This window comes from Rattus norvegicus, chromosome 19 (assembly GCF_021556685.1).
Source record: "Rattus norvegicus strain SHRSP/BbbUtx chromosome 19, alternate assembly SHRSP_T2T, whole genome shotgun sequence".
Lineage (NCBI taxonomy): Eukaryota > Metazoa > Chordata > Mammalia > Rodentia > Muridae > Rattus > Rattus norvegicus.
The window spans coordinates 26417242-26441404 of NC_141552.1; the positions used below are offsets into that span (position 1 = coordinate 26417242).

Below are 24163 nucleotides of genomic sequence, written 5' to 3' on the forward strand. Positions count from 1 at the left end.
TGAGGACATAGCCATATGTACACAGAACGACATGCAGATGCAGAGAGCAGGGAGGGAATAGCCAGGAGCTCCTGCTTGCTGCTGCCTTAGGGGTTCTACAGAAATCCCAGTGGCACTTGGGAAGTGGAGGCAATATCAATTAGGGATTGTGGCCACATGGGGAGATTGAGACCAGCCATGTGCTGTGGCATCAGAACACTGACCAGCGATGACAAAATGAAACATAAAACACTGGTTGCTCAGCTTTGATACTGCTGACTGCTGATGTGGCCAGGGGCCATCCGGTTCACCAAAGGCTCAGCCAACAGTTGTCTCTCCACTCACCAAATGTCAAAGAGTGGCCCAGCTCCACAACCAAATGTGTGCCCACATTGCAATGGCTCCGGTACTGTTTCACCTCAGCTGCGGAGATCTCAGGATCCATGAGTGTCCAGCACACACACACCCGAAAGAGACAGTCTTAGGGGTCGTAGGCAGAACTGAGGGTGGTAAGCCTCTGCCTCACGGCTCAATGGCCCTGACCTTGGCATTGTTTGGGCACAAGAGAGCAAAGTGATGGGGACAGACAACCTGCAGTCTACCACGCTGGAAGGGCATGACTAACACTGATTGATCACATCCATGTGACTACTGAAGCTTTTCCTGCTCTCTGTAGTGGTGACCTTACAGAAACCATGCACACCCGGTTTAGACTGTATTAAAGTAGCACACCATTTCAGGGTTCCCTGCAAGGTACCATGGGACAGTAGTAGCATGAGTCTGCATGTATCTCGACAGTTTTCACTAGGGACCAAACACACACACACACACACACACACACACACACACCCTTTACTGACATGGTGCACATTCTTTGCACACAGAAGAAAGTGAGTAGTACTGAAAACACACCAATCATGGAATTGATGGAGGGAGTTGTGGGGAAGCTGGGGCTTAGAGTTACTTAAAGGCCCTATGCAGGCTCTCCTTTTGTTGGAGGAGAAACTTCAAGTGCAATGTGGTTCTTTATTTTCTTTCTCTAAAGCACAGAGGGCTAGGGTGGTTCACAGGGCTTTGAGCATGTTCGGCAAGTACAGTCACAGTGAATTAAATAATAGGGCTGGAACCCTATTAATCTTCTACAGAATTACAGAGCTGCCTGGATGAAGACTCTCAGCTGAAAAGGTGGACATCTCAAGACAGGCACTGGACAATGGCTGACAGACTTGACTGAAGACTGGAAATGTTTTGGTATCTCATAGGAAAAGAAGGCCCCTCCCACTACACTGTACTCTAAGGACAGTTTATTCAGGTTAGGATGACATGAACTATTGTCTTAGGTCACAGATGTCAGCACAAAGTATCAAAGGTATTGTATGCCAATGGTAGCATCAACAGAACAAAGCACACAGTGTCATGAAGACATAAATTATGAGTTTGTGTAGCAAGACCCAGGCCTCTTCCAGGTTCTTAGATAGTAACTGAGAACCTCAAATATGGTGGTGATGTGATAGTGTGGGGTGAATCTAGTTACAACTAGTTTGTATTGTGACACAGATGACACTTTTTGTGTCATGGTCAGCTTTTAATGAATGACTAGACCTAAGCATGAGAGTAACCAAATACTACATTGCTTCTCTAGCTGCTGAGCTTTTAAAAGCCCTGGGGTGACAGCAAGCTTTTGTGGACATACTGCATTGGTCCTTCTGTACTTTAACTCTCTGAGTCACCTCCACTCTCAGCAAGTTAGATCAATTCCACAAATTGGAAATCAGTCACCTGGAAAAAATACATTCTCAATACGATCCCAGATTGGCCATGGAAAAAGGGTAGCTTGAACTGTCCCACCTAGGTTGGGCTTGCACAGGCCTTCTCTCCAAAAGAAACCTGTGTTCACAGCTGCAAGCTACACTCACTATGGATGCTCTGGAGGTTCCTTCCTAAACTGCTTAGATTAAAATAATTTTCTTGCTAACAATCAAAAAACTGATTATGCCAATCTGGCCTACAAGAAGCTAGTTTCTATTCTGTATTTTATCAGATGTGCAGAATACATATGGTCATCACTGATAATAGGTGAAAGATCTGCTCTAATATGAAAACTAAGTGATGCTGGAGGATGATCCTGACACACAATGAGCAGTGGGAACACCAGAGCTCTGTAGGGATGCCTGACAACCTAACACGTTGAGCACGCAGGCCTCAGTAAGTTCCCTGTGAACACACATCTCCTGAGATCTCTCTATTTAATTGGAGGTGATCCTGTCCACCTAATACAGCACCTCATGTGGAATAACAAAAGCCACCTGCAGGAGCTGTGGTGATGACTCACAGGGTAGAGCATCTGCTGCTCTCTCAGAAGAACCACATGGACCCTAACAATTGGGTAAAGTGTGTCAGTGATTACATCATAAAGTGTGTGTCCGAGACACAGCCACATTATCCACACAAAAGACACTGTCACACTGGGTACACCTTGGTGACTTTGAATTCACTTATTAGCCCAGGCTCCATGGAACATGCAGAGATCCATCTGTAGCTGTCAGTTCTAGGTCCACAGGAAGGGACAGAACCCTTGAGTAAGAAAGATAGTCTTAAGAGTCAAGACATAGAATTCAATTTTTATTCATAACAAATACATTTTTACAACAAAACAGGATTAAAATGAATAAAAATATTTAAAAATATTTGAAAGTAAAAATAGTAACAAGAACATATAAATATGAAACAACAAAAAGAAAACTTCAATTAAAATCATAACAAAAATATTTCTAAACAGCATATTCTTAACGAACATTTAGAAGCACAGACGTATTGCTGTTTCTCCTCTAGCACAAATAATGAAAGGCGGTCCCCCAAGATGTCTCTCAAGTGCTGTTTTCTGAAGAAGAAAGAGAGTAAGACCTCAATCAGTCAGGATGGCTTAGTGGTATATAAATTTAGGGTCTCTAATAAATGACAAATTAACTCTGAGGAAGAATACTCATCCAAAAAATGTTGTTACCATTCAGGATGTTGGTCATCAGGGACTCCTGAGAAAGCAACTTATTCTTCAGGAAGCTCTCTTACTGGTGTGTGTCCAATTCCAGCTCTCTTGCACTTTCTGAGACCTGGGAGAGGAAGGCAGTTTTTCAGACACTGATTTGGTCGGGAAATGCAAGCCAGCTGTCAGAATGCTGCCTTCTACCACCTCAGTTCTATTGGACAGTCGACATGGACCTTTTAACTGATATCATTGTTGCTAACTCTGTGAGCAGGGCAAAATCTCCAGCAAGCCTCACAGTAATGTGGGCTGCCAATCTGGGACCCAGACTTATACCAGTGCAAACCAAGAACAGGGCAATGGGAAGAGACCTCATCGGGTTGCAGGAAGAAAGGAGATGTCCATATGTCTCCAAGGTTAAAGCCATTGACAAGTACTAATTTGACATTTGCACTTGGTTCTTATCCCAAAGGTGCTTCCTACACAAGAGGTCACATGACCACAGAGTGTCAATTGTTCAAGAACCAAGAAATTGTTCAAAACTCTACATAGGATCCAATCTATCACATGGATATGCAATTTTAGATATGTTATTCATCTGTCACCATTTCTAGACTGCAGCTTCAAAAAGAGCAGCAAAATATGCTTGCACAATAATTCAGTTTCTGAAAAGTGGTTAACTTCCCAGAATACTTGTGCATAGGCAGAGCAATGAACAATTCCATTACATGAGGTGGTTGGCTGGTTGTGAGTGTAAATTAGAAAGGTGGTAAGAGAAGCAAAGATGTATCAAATTGGCAAATTTTATCAGATATTGTTAAGCTAACACATCTGCTCATCCCTACCTGATAATGCTGGTTCTGGCCGTTGATGGTCTTTATCTTTCTTGTTGCAGTCAACCAAATATTTCTGGTTCAGTGCACAATCAAGATGTACCTCCTTGCTCTCCTGCTTCAGGGGGACCAACTTCTTCCTACATGTGTTCTCCATCAGGAGCTGGCTAAGCAGGTTTCTGGAAATACAGTATGCATAGTAAGATCATGCTGGCCCTTCCTCCCATTCCTACTCCCAAGTCCCACTAACTCTACCAGATCCCAGATACCCATGAAGACTTAATAAAATGCATCTTGATACATATAAGGCTGCTGCACAAACCATAAAGAGTTAATTCGGGGAAGAATAAATTGTTTGCTTGGCCTGACACCAATTAGTGTCCACACCTCTGAGAAAGAACATGGATCTACAACTATCCATGAAAGCCCAATGCATGGGGCCAACATCAATTAGTAGTGGGCCAACACCCTCAAAGGAGGTCAGTAGAACCAAGAGAAGGTCATGCTAACCATGTGGTCCACGCACTGAATTTTATAAAACCTGGTGTGACACCATAGGTCCAGGTCAGCCTAATAACCTTCTGCTGACTTCAATCAGTACTGTTCTATCTAGAGCCTTCTGAAGATGCCTAGACAATCCTGGGATGAGTAACAGTCTTTTAGTAACCTTTCTAATTTACACTCACAACCAGCCAACCACCTCATGTAATGGAATTGTTCATTGCTCTGCCTATGCACAAGTATTCTGGGAAGTTAACCACTTTTCAGAAACTGAATTATTGTGCAAGCATATTTTGCTGCTCTTTTTGAAGCTGCAGTCTAGAAATGGTGACAGATGAATAACATATCTAAAATTGCATATCCATGTGATAGATTGGATCCTATGTAGAGTTTTGAACAATTTCTTGGTTCTTGAACAATTGACACTCTGTGGTCATGTGACCTCTTGTGTAGGAAGCACCTTTGGGATAAGAACCAAGTGCAAATGTCAAATTAGTACTTGTCATTGGCTTTAACCTTGGTGACATATGGAACTGAAAACTGAGTCCTAATGACCCTGGAACACTGATGGGTAAATAGCACAAGAGATAGAACCAGAGCTGAAGACCGTCCAATCCAGAACAAAGAAAGTCAGAAATGGCCATTCCACAAGTGATAGCCTTTCTGACCAGGACTTACCTAGAGAAGGTAATCTCCTTCTTCAGCTTATGGTTGTTCTCATGGACCTCAGTGTTCTCCATCTCTAAGTTGTGCAGAATTGACATGACCGCCTCCTCCATTCTCTCCAGGTCTTCGTAATATGGATTTGGCCTGAAGTGTGGCCTGGCCCCAAATGATAGAATACAATGAACATCGGCATTTAGGAATATATGAACTCAGGGTGGGTCCTATATTACTCCAGGCTGCTGCCTGGATCTTCCAGCACTCAGTCCCCTGCCTAGCAAGTACAGAGACTCACCATAAACTCACTGCAATTACAATCTTGCAAAGCCACCAGCTGTCAAGGGCTTTGCAAATGCACACTGGGAACTCACTCTCCCTGACTTTATCCCTGAATTCTTCATTCAGACCACAAGTTCTGCTTTTAAATAAGTGGAAGCAGATGAGTCCATTTTCAATCTCACTCCTGAGGAAGGGTAAGGTTCTGAATCTCCACTATATGGGAGGTGAGGTTTAGCACAGGGTGGTTAGGGAGGCACAGCTTTCTAGAACCCAAAACCTTAACAGGATAAGAAAAAGGTGACCTTGCAGACCCAGGAATGAAACAAGAGCATTTGGTGTGATTCATACCTGTTCTTCATGGATCTCTCTGTCAGAAACCTCAGGCGATCTCTCAGGTCATTTCTCTCCTCGGTAATGAGCTGCAGCTCTTTAATCAGCTTCTCCTTTTCCTTCATGGCCTGATTCTTGCTTAGGTCAGTGCCATGGGAAGATGTTTCTATCCCAGCGTCTGTAGGTAGAAGAACACAAGTGAACCTGCATGGGGAGAATGCATAGAGTGTACATAGATCACAGTGAGGCCTAAACAGGAGAACAAGCCTGGAACCCAGTGTCACTGCTAGGCGATTGGTCTATGCTTAAGAGACCTCCTCAGGGGATCTCAGTTCTCGCACTACTCTATAGAGATCAAAAGATGTAAGCAGCCAGGTGTTCCCTATGCTGGATATCACGTGCTTACATGTACCACGGAGATGGCTTCTCCAGGATTATTATCAGCTGAACAGGGTACAGCTTGGTTTCAGGACCCTCACCCCTGTGGCTTCAGAACTCAGATGATAAATTCACCATCCACAAAACTTGAGTGATTGGAGACACTCAGATGTCCTACCCTGATACTCTAAAGCAACAACTTTGGATTTAAAACGCATTTCCAGGGAGGATATGTTCAACAGACTTATCAGTGTCCCTCTGTGAAATACCAAATGCCCCAGAAGTGCGAATAGGTTACAGGCTGAATCTTGGTCTACACGTTCAAAATAGTTTTGGTATTGTAGAAAAATTTTTGTAACATACAACCTCTAATATATAAAGCAAACGATGACCCTGCCAGTTAGAAGAAATCGGAGAAGGTCTAAGAACATAAGATTATTGCCTGAAGCACAATCTCTCCCTGTTACTACTGTCAGATACCCACTGTATTTAAAGAAGCAATGATAGTGAAATACATTGCTGCCCTGTCTAAACTCAGAAAAGGTGGACCCTCCATGACCACTGATGGTGTTATTATATCAATGTAACAGAGCAAATGAACTGAAAAGTAAAGACCAGAAGTTCACAGTATAATAGCATTGGCCTTACCATATCCTCCCAGTGGGGATGGGGAAACTAAAGTTCTGAAATCCTTGACTTTAGGGAATTGTGATATTCGTGGAAATTCAATTCCTTTTCAGATGCTCCTGTTGCTGTGGCCCATTGCTAGAAAGGTCAGCTTAAGCCTGCAGCCACCCTGGCAGGAAGCTCAAAATACACTGCCCAGAACTTACTCCACATTCCCCAGAAGTGCTGTCTTTGTCCATCATTACTTTGAGACGAAAGGCCAGACTCCTTCACTCTAGTCTCTCCAGAATCGACGTTCCCCCTCCCAAAAAGCTTGCGAAGACGGGAAAACATGTCTTAGCTTGTAACCGCCAGACTCAGACTGAGAGAAACTAGGGCACTGGTTGTCACTACAACACTGGTGACATCACAGAGGATGCCAGAACTCTCTAGGAGACAATAGAATGTCCAAGAAGGGACAACTGATGTCATGGGGAGCAGACTTTGCCTTCCTGCTAATGTTCTCCCTGTACTGAGCATAAGCAGAGGTGCCCTTTCCAGGAGACTTTCCTGGGGCAGAGCCACTGAGCATCTCCTGCTTCCAAAGCCAAATTTTTCTCAAGGCTTGATTATAAAACCTTAGTAATTCCTATGCATCTAAATGAATGTTTCCTTTCAAATCTTTCCCAAAAAATGTCTCATCCTAACTCACATTGTCCTCAATCACCAATGTTAGCCATTAAAACTTCCTGAGATTTCATACCAGCTTGAATATGCAGTCAAAAGTTCTCCTGTCTCATTATGTACGGGTGCTTTAAATCACATCAAGAAATAGTCTGCATGGTAGGTTACAACATGCGTGTGTGTTAGGGGAACACTCATGAAGTCATGTGCTTAGCAATCGACAATTGCCAGAAAATTCCTTAGGAGAAAGAGTTGAAGTCTTTAAGGTGCTAGGAAATGTGTGGAGACCTGTTGGCAGAGGAAAGTGCAATATTGGAGCCACCAATGACGGGAACCTCATGCTGCTTGTGGGGTTCTCCTCTCTGCACCAATGTCACCAAAGGAGCACTGCTCACAGGCCTGAGTAAGATGTACCATGAGCTTCTATCAGAAAAATAAAATACACAAGAGATATAGAGGGTGCACAGAAACGTCTAAAATGAGGCTATAAACATCATTAAGTGGATAGAGCAAGGTCCCAGCACCTGTACACTGGGAAATGGCCACCCCACCAAACACAAAAGCATCTATCATGGTAAAAAATGAATACTTTATAGAATGCACCCACTAACACTGATTGATCACATCCGTAGTTCAAATTTTGGGGGCAAATTCATGGCCTTAACTATCTTTGTCTCAACTTATATGGCAAAAAATAAGAAAGAACGAGAAAAGAAAAAGTCAAAACTAAAAGCTCAAGCTTCTCATATGAGGATTGCAGGAAGTGTTATATGGGAGTCAGTTCTGATTAGGCCATTTTAGATAGAACAGTGCATAGTGACCCTTAATGTGATGGGCCCTATATAAAGCTTTTTGCAATATTGGAATTTTAACAAACCTCATCCAGAACGTACGGAAGAGGCACCATGTGATCACCATGTGGTCACCATGTCCTTACTCTGTATCAGGTTATTTTTCTGCATCCTTGATTGTCAGGCATATAACAGCAACAATCTGAAATAGCTGACAGACATGGAAAAACATGGCTAAAACTATAGTTGTGGGTTATACACCTCAACTGTGAAAGGCTAATGCTGTCTGCACAGTCCTTGGAGGCCACTCTTATAAGCCTATTCATTGCAAAGTGAAAGGAGGTTTATCAAGGCTCAAAGTGATCCTGGCCAGCCAGGTAGAGGGCAACATGTGATACTTGAGACCCTGTTTTAAACCAGCACAGAAATCCACACTTCATTCAAAGCATCATCTACGAATTCTCGATTATTTACCATTCTCTCCCTACCAGTCGTTCTGTTTGGAATGGTAGAAAACAACTGGAACTGATCTTTCTATTTTAAGGACCTTGATCTCTCTTTTTTTTAGGTCCACATTAAGAGTGCATACAAATGGACATCACCATCTGAACATCTTAGTATTATCTACTCTGTATATATAGCATAATACTGTGCCTATGACAGTCTTAAGCTTCCTTGAGTGTAGTTGCCCCATCAAGAAGTGTGAAGTTCTGAGTTCAAACTCCAGTGATGCTTTAAAGGTACTAGAACAAAGCAATCAGAGATACTCCACTTCTTTGTCCTTAGATTAAATCAAGTTGACACAATGTGAACCTGGTGGGCTATTTAACCATGCATCTTTCTCCCAACCCCACTTCCACGAGTTCAGTCCATGGCAGAATTCATCCCCCACCATCCTAGATATTTCTTTGTATATTTCTACAAGAGCCAGGTTTCTTTTTTTTAATAGAATTAGTTGTACTCAATCAAGTGCTGCCCTATGTGAGAAATGATTAGTATCTATTGCAACTTACCACAGTGTATTTGTGTATACAAGTACATTATTGGAAATCCAGCACTACTGAGGGATTGGAAACCAGTTCTGTGGCCTTGCCTTTCTGTGCCTCTTCCTGGCTCACAGGCAGCAGGGGGCAGACCTTGAGTTCCTCTTCAGGGACAGAGTGATGTTGAATGGGCACTGAGCAAGCAAAGAAACACAGCTGAGGCAGCTCCTTTCAGTTATCAAACACATCATCTCCTTCCCATCTTAAGGGCTACTGCTGAGGTCTTGCCCCCATACCTACCTTAATAGCAGCGAATTTGTTACACAGCAGCCAGCTCTTTCCTATTGTTCTGTAATACGCCTCCACATCATGAATGCCAAGAAAAACACTAACAAAGAACAAAAAACTCTGACATTGAACTGTGTGGTGCTGGTCACATACCCTGTTATGTTCTGTATGTTATGAGGTTTGTTAATCTTAACAAGTTCCCCAAGTGTATTCTTCACATAGGACCCAATAGATTCAAGGAAAATAGGAACAATTATGTGTAAAATGTCCTGAGTCAGGGCCATAGACAGCAGCATTTCCAGCACTTGTGCATGAGCCCATGTGGATCTTGCAATGAGCGGGGCCTAGCAATGTCCAGTACACAGTTGTGAGCTGTTGCTCTGGTTGAACTGTATTGGTGTGTGCATTAATAAACTACACCTATTTAAATGAATTCAGTGTCCTGTGGTGTGAATCCAGACCCCTTGACACCAGGTCTTCCCTTCTGCAGCACTCGGGAAAAAGGCTAAGTTTAGGAAAGGTGACGTCTTGTCATAAGTTATGTGACAAGAGGGATGGTGAATGATCCCTTGAGATAAGAATCAAGGTTTCCTCTGTGGTATTTAGGTCTATACTGGCCCTGTGCAACAGCTTCAAGAACCCATTTCTGATTTTCCTTGGGATTCCCGTGATGATGCACTCAGACATGATTGGAAACAACCAAAACGGTGGTCAGACTTGATTTATAAAATGTAGGTAACATTGCAAACTTAAGTTGTAGGATATTTGATCATATTGTCATCCCCAATATTGTGTTATTTACTTAGAAAAATACCTTCTGGCTGTGTAGTTCAGTACTAGCACCAATATTTAACCCTAGAGCTATTTTTGTTTGTTTCTTTGTTTGTTTTTTGTTTTTGTTTTTGGATGAACAAGTACTTTCCTATTTTGTGGCCCAGCCCTAGCTCTTACTTCTTTGCACAGTCATAGAGAGACCTAAAACATATACTCAGACAAAGTCAGGGGAGTGTATAAAAGGGCCTAAGGCAATACCACATAATGACATTGAAAGTGGGCTCTCTTCTTGATCCACGCCTCCAGCTCTCCTGACATCTACATGAATTATAACTCCTAATGCAGTGTAAATGATGTCTGCGCTATTGCTGAAGGAATCATGAGAATAACAACTCTAAACATCCCACCATGGATAGAATTTGTGGAAAGAGGCAACTGGCAGCCAATGAGAGGGCTCTACAGTTAAAGGGGCTTGCTGTCAAGTCTGATGAGCTTGACTCAATCCCCAGGACCCACGTGGTAAAAAGGAGAGAAACAAGGGCCAAGCTGTCCTCTGGCTTCCACTCATGTGCTTACATGTATGTGAGTATATATGTATATGTCTGTATGCTCGTGTGGTTATGAATGTGTGTATGCATGTATGTGTTAACGTGTATATGTATATGTGTGTATATGTCTGTCTATATGTGTGTATAGATGTATTTGTATGTGTGTATATGTATTGTATGTGTGTGTATGTGTGTATGTATATGTGTATGTGTGTATGCATGTATGCGTATATGTGTGTATGTGTGTGTATGTGTGTGTGTGCATGTGTGTATGCATGTAGGTGTGTATATATGTGTGTGTGAGCATGAATGTGTATAGTCATGTATATGCATGTGTTTTCATGTACGTGTATTCGTGTATATGTACGAATGTATGTGTGTATATGTATGTATGGACACACAAACACACACAATGTTAAAACATAAAAAGCTCCTTGGAGTATTCACCGTGCCTGGATAAGTGGTGACCATGTGGGGGAAACACATGTCCATGTACACATACCTGTTCACATGCGCTGAGCAATGCCCAGCCTGGTCTTGAGCTCACTACCTGCCCAACGATGAGTTTCTGCCCACATGGTCTTCTCAGAGCCAGGTGACAATTGTTCCTGCCATGCCAGTTCTGTTCCCGTTTCTCATGCCACAAACCTTCTAGCTTGAATCTCACCTACTGACGCAGGAACCTAACAGCCTCCAACCCAGTGAAGTAAGTAAACTTCTTCCTGACATTCTCAGGCTTGGTGTCCCCATGAGTCACAGGGAGGAAGGATGGCATGCACCAAGGAGAAGGGCCATGGGCAAGGAGGAAAGGATCATAAGTCAGTCATCACTGACACCAGCAAAGTGTGTGCTTCAGAGCTGGCTCTGCTCACTCTTGTCCCAGTGGCAGGACTTAAGAGTGGTGCATACCTGTCACCCAGCACTCAGACACGTCTGAGGCATGAGAACCAGGAGTTCATGGCCATTTTAACTAATGGTGAGATCAGAGACAGCCTGGGCTGCATGAGACTCAGTCTCAAAGCAGGCAAGGAGGAACTTGCTATATTTGAGCAAGGAAGCTGGAATCCTCCTGTGTTCTAAACATTCACTATACAGAAAGATGCTAGGGCTAGTGTGGCAGAAAGTAGGAGACAGAGAAGCCAGGTTAACCCTCCCTAATCTTCTCATGCTGTGTGAGCTATGAGTAGATGGTGCCCTATACACTGTGGACAGGATGGTCTCTCAGACGGTTCAGAAAGCCATGGAGGACTCCAGCAATTCTCCACTTGGGTGTCACTTGAGTCTTATATGTGTGTGTTTACAAGCCAAAATATAAGATCCATAGGTGACTGTGTAAATTCAACATGGCCCAGCCATGTGCTGGAATATTATTCAGCCTTACATAGGATTCAGATTCTGACCCTTGAACAGGAATGAGAATGGTAGCCATTCTCCTAAGTCAGACCTCCAGGCAGTGCAAAGACAAACTAACACTGTATGACACCACTGACTGAGGGCTGGAGTGTCACCAGTTATATAAAGACAGAAAGCAGGAAGGTTTACAGAGCCCCAGGGGTGACATGGAGTGGGGAGGTTGGAGGGTAGGTGTGTAAGTGGGACTGAGGCTCAGAGGAATCAGACATGGCTGCAGAATATGCATGTGGCTGCCTCCCATACCTGTGAGTCCTGCCTCCTCAGAAAGGCAAATACAGCAAAAGAAATGAACAGAGGCAACAGACTCTGACCTCCTGTAGACACACACGCAAATGACGTGACAGAATGTGCACACTGCTGCCTTGCTGCAGGAGCAGTTGAGCATCCAGAAGGGTTGAAAGAGGCTGGAAGGGCTGAGCATGGCACTGAGTTCAAGGACATAGCTTTAGGTCCTGGGGAACGTACGGTGCCCAAGCCCCATCCTGCTGATACTGAGGGACACAGCTGACATTCAGGGTGATGGCTGGGCTGGGCTGGGGAATAGGTGTCCACTCTCACCTGCTCCAGCTTGAAGGTGCTCTGGATGAAGTAGAACTGCAACTACTTGTTGGATTCATTGATGCAAATCTGCTGGAAGCTATTCTGTTCAAAGTCCTCAAATCTGAATATGGCCAAGACACCAATGGGCAAGCACTGGGAGACATGGTGTGGTTATAGCCGGGGTCTCCTGGAAAGACTAGCCCTCCTGAGAGGAGTTGCAGCAGAGGGGGTGTGTTTTCCTGACCAGTTTGGTACCCAGTGTTTTTTTGCCAAGGGTTCCTTTATTACTTCTTGATGGAACCAGGCCTGCACATATCCAGTAAGCATTGGGGTGGAACCTAGGCTTGGTGCCCACATGCTGGCATCGTTGAGGATGAAGTCTAGCCTATCACACTTCCAGCAACGAGTGCAGATGCCTGGGTTCCTATATAATGGCGGTTCTTACCCTTCCTAACACTGTGACTCTTTATTTCAGTTCCTCATGTCGTTGTCATCCCAACATAAACTTATTGGAGAGCTACTTCATGAGTGTAACTTTGTTACTGTGAGGAACTGTAATGTAAATGTCTGGTGTGCAGGAGCGCTGATGTAGAACCCACAGATTGAGAGCAGCTGCTGTAGAGGATCAGAGTCCTCTGCCAGCCCTGGTGTTTGCAGAGATCCCGTGGGTTCCCAGTCTCCATAGCTTTTCCCAAGGACAGGGTTTATTCTTGGCCGTCTCAGGGCCCGGAATCTCACAGAAACAGCCTCTCCCATGTCCTTCCTGTTGAGGAGAGCGTGGTTGGTCCTCAGCACAGTCCAGTCAAACAGGGCGCTGTATAGACACTTGGCCAGGGGTCTCCTGCAGTTATGGCCTCTGGACAGAGGGGTTTCTTACCTGGGTGGGGCAACTGTGCCAGGTACAGACTGTGATGCTCAGAGTCAAGACCTCATTTTGTCTTATTTTCATAGACAAAGTTGCCCAGGCTGGCCTCGAACCTGCCGTGTAGCCAAGGATAATTAAACAACTGATCCTACTGCCTCTACCCCCCATGGGCTGAGATTGCAGATGAGTGTCACCAGAGCTGGCTTGTCACAGCTGCTATACGGCTCTAAGTCAGGGGCCTCATGCGCAGGTGTGTTATGACTGTGCCATCCCCACCCCGCAACCAGGGTTTTCACCTTTCTCCTGCTGAAGTCTGCTTAATCCTACTCTGGCCCCAGGACACAGCAGCTGTGGGAGACTCAAAGCCTGGGGCTTCAGCTCAGCATGGGTACACAGCATGGCATGCAGGATGTATGGTTGTGAAAAAGCCAAGGAAGTGCTTCTCAGCTCACCCCCTGCAGGAGTGTCTAGTCCATCCTTCTCCCCAAGGACGCAGACATCTGCTTCCAACTGCCCGACATGCCTCTCTGGTTTTGACTTTCCTGGATGCCATGTCAATGCCACCACACAGAGTGCTGCCTCTACTGGGGACACTCACACAACCTCTCTGGGGGACATCTGAGCCAAGCAGGGATTGGGTGCACTGCAGAGAGGTCAAGTCATGTCGTGAAGTACCTTGTCCCACAAAGGCTCACTGTTCAGGGAGTTGACTGGAAAAGTAAGCTTATGCCCCTGGGCAGGGTCCCCATAGGGAGTGTCCCACACCCTACTATCAGGTCTATTCCTGGTGCCATGCAAATTCAATTTGCAAGACCCAATGCTCTGGAAATGTCAAGAGCTAACGGAAATGTACCAGGAAGTGCACACCACAGCAAAGGGAGAGGATGGCACAGAGACGTATGCTATGGGTTAAGGGGCACGGAAAGGCCACCTCGAGCACAGGGGTCAGTCACCTCTTTCACAAACAAGGCAAAAGGTCAATGCTCTCAGCTCTGGGAGTCTAAAGGGCTCTGTGGCTCCTAAGCCCTGCAGCTGCAGCCAGAAGCAGCACTGAACAGGATGTAAATGCTGAGGATGGCGATGTCAATAAAACTTTATTTACAAAACCAAATTGGTGGTGGTGCTGCTGCTGGTGGTGGTGGTGGTAGTGGTGGTGGTGGTGGTGGTGGTGGTGGTGGTGGTTGCGGACTGGTTCATTTCAAAGCATGCTGGAGTGGCATGGCCACTGAGCATCGGGAAACACAGAAAGGAATGCGACCGGAGACAGGGCTCCCAACACCCTAGACCTCGACCTATGGCACTGGAACAGGGTCCCTGAAGGTAAGTCTGGACAGTCAGATAAGGTAAGTACATTTTATTACAAGGAAATGGGACAAGATAAATCTTCTCTTCATCTCGCTATGCTTAAGCATCTTTAAGAGTGCAGGGAATTCATGTCTATCAGTCTGGTTTAGAAAAGTGTTTAGAGACAGCAAGAGTAAACTCCATGGTTCCCTGACGAGGGTTCCAGGGATTCTGATATCTGGGTCAAAGTGAAAGTTAAGGTGAAAAAGGCTGTTAGGCAGGGCAAAAAGATTCCAATTTCTGGTCTCTTTGGGCTGTAATTTTTACTGTGTTCAAGGCCATGAATGCAGACAGGGTAATAACGAATACAGAACAAGAAGCTGGAGCTTCATTAAGACAAAACGAAAGTAAAAGTTTTGCACTCTGCACCACTGCCTGAAGCAGGTTTTTCTAAGTCGTTTCCCGAGGATAGCATGTTGACCTTTAGATTCACAGGATGATGATGACAAATTCACCTGCTTTTTCTTTTCCTATAATTAGGCCAGCATCGATTCAAGGTGTGGCCCAACCGACTTATTATAAAGGATGATACTGGTTGGTTGAAAAAGGTAGTAGCTTTCTATGAACCATGTATTAAGTTTTTATGTATATTAAAATTAACATTGGAAAGAACAATGGTAGGAGAGGAAGCTGGAGGACAACTGCTGCAAATGCTTGCTTTTGAAAATGCTAATGAAGAGTACAGGAGAGCATTATTACCTATAAAGGAGGCTGGGGATATTAATGCTTATATGAAGGCATGCAAGGGTATCTTTTCTGAAAATGGAAAGATGCATATTTGGCATGTATTGATCCAGATAGAGTTATTAAATTATATGTTTAAATACTCTTGAATATCCTACCGGCACTTTCAGTCAGGATGAGTTGCCTTTAGAATGGGTTTATATTAAATAAAACTTTAACCATACATTAACAAATTATGAGGAACAAATTTCTTTAAGTATTCAGCAAGGCATACAAAGATCTGTTACTCTGTGGGGATATGATTGTGCTGCTATTGTTTTCCCATTTAGCAAAGATAAAGTGGAATATTTAATGCAGATGTCTGAGGTTTTTCAATTAGCCATGATTTCTTACACTGGAAATATTGAATTTCATCCTCCCTATAGTAAATTGTGGGATTGCTTTAAAAAACAAAAAAAAAATTGATAAATACACTAATTTTGTTGATCCATTACCATCAGCCTTTACTGTGTTTACAGATGGCTCTAACACCAAGATGGCTTATTGGACCAAAGATTAATTTTGGGAACAAGAATCTTCTTTTGGGTCAGTACAACAAAATGAATTATTAGCGGTAATTAATGTATTCCAGGATTTTACTCATGATGTAAAAATATTATAGCTGAGTCCGCTTATGTTGTAGGAGTAGTACAGAATATTGCGACTGCTGTTGTTTCTACATCTAAGCCGATATTAAATGTTATTCTCACATATTAAAGGACTATTGTTATTATGAAACTCTAGAATATTCATTACACATACTAGATCACATTCAAAATTTCCAGAATCTTTAACACTTGGCAATCATATGGTAGATCAATTAGTGGCCTTTGCTACCCCAGAAGAACACAGTCATAATCATGCCAATACAGGATATTTACATATTAAATATAAGCTTCCCTATTCTCAAGCCAAACAAATTATTGCTAATTGTCCTACGTGTTAGTCTTCATGTATAAAATGTGTTCCATCTCAAATTAATCCCAGAAGGATGCAACTTAATACATCGTGTCAGATCGATATAACCCATATTTCTGAGTTTGGTCACCTTTCACATATAGATGTAAGCATAGATAATTTTTCAAAATTTGTGTGGGCTACACCATTGCCAGGAGTACGCACTGCTCATGTTATACAGCATCTATTGGAAACTTTTGCTGTTATGGGACTGCCTTCTAAAATTAAAATTGATAATGGACCAACATATATTTCTTATCAATATAAACAATTTTGTCAACGATATCATATTGTCCATATTACTGGTACAGAACACAATACACAAGGACAAGCTTTTGTTGAAAGAATTCACCACACCATATAATGACAAATTATAAAATTAAAAAGGGGGAAAAGAGATGGCCTTATGCAACCTGAATGGAGTTTGCAGACCAGTCCCAGAGCTATATTGGCACAAGCATTATACGTTATTAATTTTCTTAATTTACCACAAGGTGAAGTTATATCAAGAGCCGATAGACACTTTGTTGAACTTCCCCCCAGAAGGCATGGAACAGACAGTATGGATAAAAATTGCCCGGGATGCTGAATGGCAGGAAGGGACATCATTGTATGTAGGGGAGAGGGTTTTGTCTCATTACAGGATGGGAGACTATTCTGGTTACCCGGGAGATGGATCCAAGCACAGAATAATAAGAACTGCTCCCTACCCTCAAAGGAATCCAGTTAAACCAGCTACATTTTCTCCTGATGGATGTTCTCAGGAGATGAGGAGGTGTCCTCCATTACTGAGGCCCTGGCTTCTCTTAGTGTCCACAAACAACAATGGATAAGGATCCGTGCAGTGACAACCCTATTACCTATGTGGGGTCAGGTGAAGCGATTAAGCTCTGAAAGGAATAATTTTGTCCCCTTCAGGAAAGTCCTTTACTGCTGAGCACTTATTCTTAGCAATGCGTGTTTTACTCATGGTTTCTTCTGCTGCGGCCAATGCCAGTTATCGGGCTTATATTGCTTATCATGATGAAATCCTACTACTTTTCTGTTAGTAAATATATGGATAATGACACAGAACATGATTGGAAGTTAATTCAAGCCTATTTAGAGGGTAATGAAAGTGCTTCAAAAGTAATTAATGCCTTGAAATATGATGTTCGAATGTCTTTTGGTAAACAGCTAGAAGATACTACTCCTATGGAAATAGCGAAATTATTGGCTAATCAATTGACAGGATTAGATCCCAAGGCTTGGCTTCAAAGGATTTTCCATAGCACGGGAGGAGCTAGTTTTGCCATAATCTTATGTACATTATGTATTATGTTGCTTTATTTTTACCTGACTAAACCACTACAATGACCTTTAGCTATGTTATGTAAAGTGTTACTTTAAAACAAAAGAAAAAAGAAGGAATTGTTAAGACATAGAGATGCAGCTCCCAGGCAGGGTCAAGAAAGGCCTGGTGACAGATTCAAGTAGGGGCTGGAATGCCGCCCTGGAGAAGAAAATGTTTTTCTCACTTGGCCTTAAAATATGTTCTGCTGTGTCCCGTTTCTATGGAAGTGGTTCTAACGCTCTCTTGGTAATGGTGAGTATATTTTGATTATAATAAGAGAGGTTATTTGTTATATGAATATTTTTAGAAGAAGCTTTCATTTATTCGTCTTTCTTTGTTTAATCTTCCCTCATTGTTCCTGGTATCCTGGGAATAATGATCTTATGGTATCTTGACACAATGAAAATTGTAGTAATGCATATTCTTAGCTTAATAAGGATTAATAAAGCTCGCAACTGCATGCAGTTTCTTATGCCTTTGCTCTGCACCCCCTGTGTCCTGGGGGTATGTGACCATACCCAGGGCCCCAACTCACTACACATTGACAATGGGTCACCCCACAAAACAGAGAAGCATCTACCTTAGTCAAAAATGGACATTTTATTGAATGCATACACTAACACTGATTGATCACATCCATAGCTAAGATACTAGGGGCAGGTCCGTGGCCCAAAATACATTCCTCTAAACCTATAAAGCAAAGAAAGAAAGAAAGAAAGAAAGAAAGAAAGAAAGAAAGAAAGAAAGAAAGAAAGAAAGAAAGAAAGAAAGAGAGAGAAAGAAAGAAGGAAAGAAAGAAAGAAAGAAAGAAAGAAAGAAAGAAAGAAGGAAAGAAAGAAAGGAAGGAAGGAAGGAAGGAAGGAAGGAAGGAAGAAGAAAAAACACAAAAAACTTAAGCTTCTCATAGGAACTTCGCAGGAAGTGTTGTCTGGCGGTCAGTTCTGATTAGGCCATTTTAGATGAAACAGTGCATAGTGACCCTTAATGTGATGGGCCCTATATAAAGCTTTTTGCAATATTGGAATTTTAACAAACCTCATCCAGAACATACAGCAGAGGCAAGGATGTGATCACCATGTCCTTGCTCTCTATCAGGTTATTTTTCTGTGTCCTTGATTGTCAGGCATAGAACAGCAACAATCTGAAATAGCTGGTAGACATGGAACAAAGTGGCAAAAACTATAGTTGTGGGTTACACACCTCAACTGTCAAAGGCTAATGCTGTCCTCAGAGACCTCGGAGGCCCCTCTTGTAAGACTGTCTATTGGAAATGGAAGCACTGACTTCAAAGTGAACCGGGCCAGCCAGGGAGAGGGCACCATGGGATACGTGAGACCCTGTCTAAAACCAGCACAAAAACCAACCCTTCATTCAAAGCATCATCTATTAATTCTTTATTATTTACCACTTTCCCCCTACCAGCCTTTCAGTCTGGAATGGTAGAAAAGGACTGGGAATGTTCCTTCTATTCTAAGGACCTTGATCTCTCTTTCCTTAGGTCCACATTAAGAACACATGCAAATGGGTATCACCATCTGAACAACTTAGTATCATCTACTCAGTATATCTAGCCTAATACTGTGCTATGACAATCTCAAGCTTCCCTGAGTTTCGCTGACCTAGCAAGAAGTATGAAGTACTGAGGCCACACCCCAGTGATCCTTTCAAGGGGTTAGAAGAAAGCCATGAGAGATGCTCCACTTCTTTGTCCTTAGATTAAATCACATTGACACAATGTGGGTGGACTATTTAACCAGACATGTTTCTCCCAACCCCACCTTTCTGAGTTCAGACCATGGCAGAATTCATGCCCCACCACCCTAGATATTGAGTTTAGTGATATGTAATTATTATTTAAACCTATGCATTAAATTTTGTCATTTTGTTAATTTTTGTGGTTTTCACAGTCTTCTTTGATTAACTTTCCTAGTTTTATTAATTTATCCCCTGTGTTCTCTGGTATTTTGTCCTTCCCTTCAAACTAAAGTATTCCTTTTAGGATCCTCTACAGAGCTGTCTTACTGGTTATACATATTTTGTTAAATTTATTTTAGTGTGCATTAGTAAGCACAGTAGCTGTGCAGCTGCCTGCCCTCCATGGTACGAGATCTACTTTCCAAACAATAACGCTCAACTCTTACTGACTGTGTAGCATCTTGGCTGCTCTTTGTTGCACTTGGACAGCCCTCAGGACCAGGCTCTCCTCTCCCTTAACCATGGCTGCTGTCCTCTTCCTCTCTCCTCTCCATCACACACGTTCTTCCTTTATTCTTTGGCAGCTTCTTCTTCCTTCTTCCCTCCTCATGATCCTCTCTAGCAAAGCCCTCAGAAACTCCCCTCCCCCATCTCTCTGCTGTGCAGCTGTCGGCTGTTGGCTTCTTTATAATCACAGTTAACTGGGAACAGGGTCAGTTATTTGGGGTTAACCAGTCCTGAGTTCCACAAATTAGCATTAAAATACAAGCAGAATTAGGCCAATCCACTTCAGGGATTTTTGTTTGTTTGGTTGGTTGGTTTGGTTTAATTTTCATTTACCTTTTTACTTGTTATTTTATTTTTGGCTATTTTTTATTAATCGGTTATTTTATTTATTTACATTTCAACTATTGTCCTGCTTTCCACACTCCCCTCATCAAATTTACATCCCATTTCTGCTCAGCTTTGCCTATGTGACAGTGCTCCCCCACCCACACATATCCATTCCCACCTCACACCTCTAGGATCTGCCTTTGGTGGGGCTACAGGCCTCACCTTGAACCATAGAGCATCCTTGCATACACTTTGGCTGGCAGTTTGGCCCCTGGGAGCTTGGGGATTAGGGAAAGAAGATCTGTTCAGATATTAAAGCCAATGATTGCTGCATTCTCTTCTTTTTCTGGTTATAGGTGAAATTATGTTTGTGTGCTTCTCTTTTTTTAAATTATTGAGAGAAGATTAATTTCTTGGTTTTTCTTGGGTATAGTTCAGTTTATTGTCTTGGAGTTTTCGTCCTGTTAGCCTCTGTTGTGCTTTCTTACAGAAAAGAATTGTTTAAATTTGGTTTTGTCATGAAATATCCTGGTTCCTCCTTTTATGGTGATTGAGGATTATGCTGGATATAGGAGCCTGTGTCTGCAGTACATCTGCCCAAGATTTTCTGACTTTTAGAATCTCTGTTGAGAAGTCTGGTGTAATTCAGATACATCTGAATTTATTTGTTACTAGATATTTATACCTTACCCCTTTTAATGTTCTTTCTTGATCTGTGCATTTAGCGTTTTAATTATTATGTGAATGGAGGAATTTTTCTGGTACAATTAGTTTGATGTTCTGTAGGCTTGTTGTACCTTTATGGCCTTTTCTTTCTTTACCTTATGGAAGTTTGCTGCTATGATTTGTTGAAGGTGTTTACTGGATCTATGAACTAGAAATCTTAATTCTCTTCTCTATCTATTATCCTTAGGTTTCAACATTTAATTGTGTCCTGAAATTCATGGATGTTTTGGATTCAATAAACCATACATGTTTATCTGAGATGGGTGTTTTGTGCTTTGTGGGATGACCTCCTTGACCCCAGGCTGCATGAAGAATCTCAGTTCACAATGGGGACATAAATTATGAGTATGTGTAGCAAGACCCAGGCCTCTTCCAGGTTCTTAGATATTAACTGAGAACCTCAAATACAGTAGTGATGTGATAGTGTGGTGTGAATCTAGTTACTATTCTCTATTTTGATATAGATGACTCTTTTTGTGTCATGGTCAGCTTATAATGACTAGAAGACCTAAGCTTGAGAATAACCAAAGACTACATTGCTTCTCTAGCAGCTGAGCTTTTAAAAGTCCTGGTGTGACAGCAACTGTTGGTGGACATTCTGGATTATTCCTTCTGTACTTTAACTCTCTGTGTCACTTCCACCATGAGTAAGTTAGTTCAATTCCATAAATTGGAAATCCATCACCTGGAAGAAATACTCTTTTTTTTAAGATTTATTTATTTATTTATTTATTTATTTATTTATTTATTTATTTAATATATACAAGTACACCGTGACTGTCTTTAGACACACCAGAAGAGGGCATCATATCTCATTACAGATGGTTGTGAGCCATCATGTGGTTGCTGGGATTTGAACTCAGGACCTCTGGAAGAGCAGTCAGTGCTCTTAACCACTAAGCCATCTCTTTAGCCCAAGAAATACTTTCTGAATATGATCTGAGATTGGCCATGGAAAAAGGGTAGCTTGAACTGTCCCACCTGGGTTCTGGGCCTGCACAGGCCTGCTCTCCAAAAGAAACCTGTGTTCACAGCTGTTGGCTGGCTAAGAAAGATTTCACGAGACGTGATACACAGCCCTTGGACTTCTGCTTCAGTCATCTGCACAATTTTTCCCGGACGATATCCTCATACCTCCAGCAGGCCGGTGATGAAGCTGTCCACTCTCAGCTCCCCTTCAGCCATCTTGTGGGCACCAGACTCTCCTCCCTGCAGCAGGAACAAGGGCTTCTCCATGGTGGCTGCAGCAGCAGTGGTGGTTTGGCATTCTCACCTAGGAGGCCCTATGCCTTTCTACCCCAGTTCCAACTCAGCTCAGGCCCAGGCCTTCCCCCATCCACTTCCCACGGAGCAGGGAGAGCAGCACCCACTAGAAATAAAAGGGAAGCCCTTGGTCCTGCCAAGACTGAACCCCCAGTGAAAGGGATTGTTGGGGGGAGGGTGGTAATGGGAGGAGGATGGGGAGGGGACACCAATAGAGAAGGGGAGAGGGAGGGGTAAGGGGGATGTTTGCCTGGAAACCCAGAAAGGTAATAACAATTGAAATATAAATAAGAAATACCCAATTTAATAAAGATGGAGAAAAAAAGATAAAAGTGTCACACATTAAAACAGAAGAATATGGACCCTAATTTTAAAGCACAGCCCTGTCAATTAACTAAACCTTTAAGGAAGCTCAGAAAATCAGGCCAAACAATATTTTCTCGGTTTATGTATCTGTAATGTCGCATAAATAATAATGTCCGTTTCTTGCTGTTGTGGAGGGAATTAAATAGATAATATGTAATCATGGAAATTTTGAAGTACCATCCATTTTTCTGTTCATTAAATCACTCTTCCTCATTTCATTGATCAAGTATGTATGTTTTCTTTTCATAGTTACATGTATAATAAAACCAGCATAAAAACCTTCAGAATTGTATAAGCTTTCACTTTTAACAAATTAAATTAGTTGTTCTTTGTATTTCTGCTGAACATTTAAATGTTCTTTATATGTCCCAATGCAAGTTTATTAGGTACCTATAAACTTTAAACTCTGTTCCTGAGAGCATGAGTACTATTTAATCATATAGTAACTACACTCAGGCTGTCTTTGTATTAGAACCAATTATATCAGACTCTAAGAAAAATTACTATTGCGTAAAAGTTTGTGTGTGTATGAGTGTGAGTGTCTGTGTGTGTGTGTGAGTGTGTGTGTGTGTGTGTGTGTGTGTGTGTGTGTGTGTGCAGTACATGACCAAACAACTTTCAGGAGCCATTTCTCTCCTTCTGTCATGTGGGTCCCAGGATGTAACCCACATGTTTGACTTTGGCAATAAATAATATTACCCACTAAATAAATAAATAAACAAAAAACAAGCCACAAATCAACTTTAAAAGTAAAGGCCAGAAGTTCACAGAATAGTAGCATTGGCCTTACCATATCCTTTCTTTGGGGATAGGAAAATTAATGTTCTGAAATCCATGACTTTCAGGAATTGGGATATTCATTGAAATTCAATTCCTTTGCAGATGCTCCAGTTGTTGTGGCCAATTGCTAGAAAGGTCAGCTTAAGCTTGCAGGACGCCCACCATCCCTCCCCCCACCCCACCTCCATAGAAAGCTCAAAAGACACTGCCCAGAACTTACTCCACATTCCCAGAACCACTTTCTTTGTCCATCATTTCCTTGAGACGAAAGGTCAGACTCCTTCACCCTAGTCTCTCCACAATCGACATCCTCCCTCCCAAAACACTTCTAAGACTGGAAAACATGTCTTAGGATGTATCTGCCAGACTCGGACTGAGAGAAACTAGGGCACTGGTTGTCACTACAACATTGGTGACATAGCAGAGGATGCCAGAACTCTCTAGGAGACAATAGAATGTCCAAGAAGGGACAGCAGATGTCATGGGGAGCAGACTTTGCCTCCCTGCTAATGTTCTCCCTGTACTGAGCATAAGCTGAGGTGCCCTTTCCAGGAGACTTTCCCGGGGCAGAGCCACTGAACACCTCCTGCTTCCAAAGCCAAATTTTCCTCTAGGCTTGATTATAAAAACCTTAGTAATTCCTATGCATCTAAATGAATGTTTCCTTCCAAATCCTGCCCAAAAATGTCTCATCCTAACTCAAA

At 42.6% G+C, this 24163-nt stretch overlaps 2 protein-coding genes across 2 annotated transcripts in view; one reads left to right on the forward strand and one right to left on the reverse strand.

Moving 5' to 3' along the window:
- Positions 1-24163, reverse strand: part of LOC134483470 (uncharacterized) — a 192172-nt gene that overhangs the window by 111220 nt on the left and 56789 nt on the right. The window contains exons 2-6 of the transcript XR_015643898.1: positions 5587-5746; positions 4975-5118; positions 3808-3974; positions 2984-3089; positions 2829-2860 (exon numbers count right to left, since the gene is read on the reverse strand). The gene's annotated coding sequence lies outside the window, so the exon portion shown is untranslated. The remainder of the gene's footprint in view (positions 1-2828; positions 2861-2983; positions 3090-3807; positions 3975-4974; positions 5119-5586; positions 5747-24163) is intronic.
- Positions 1-24163, forward strand: part of LOC134483469 (disks large homolog 5-like) — a 54164-nt gene that overhangs the window by 19348 nt on the left and 10653 nt on the right. The window lies entirely within an intron of this gene.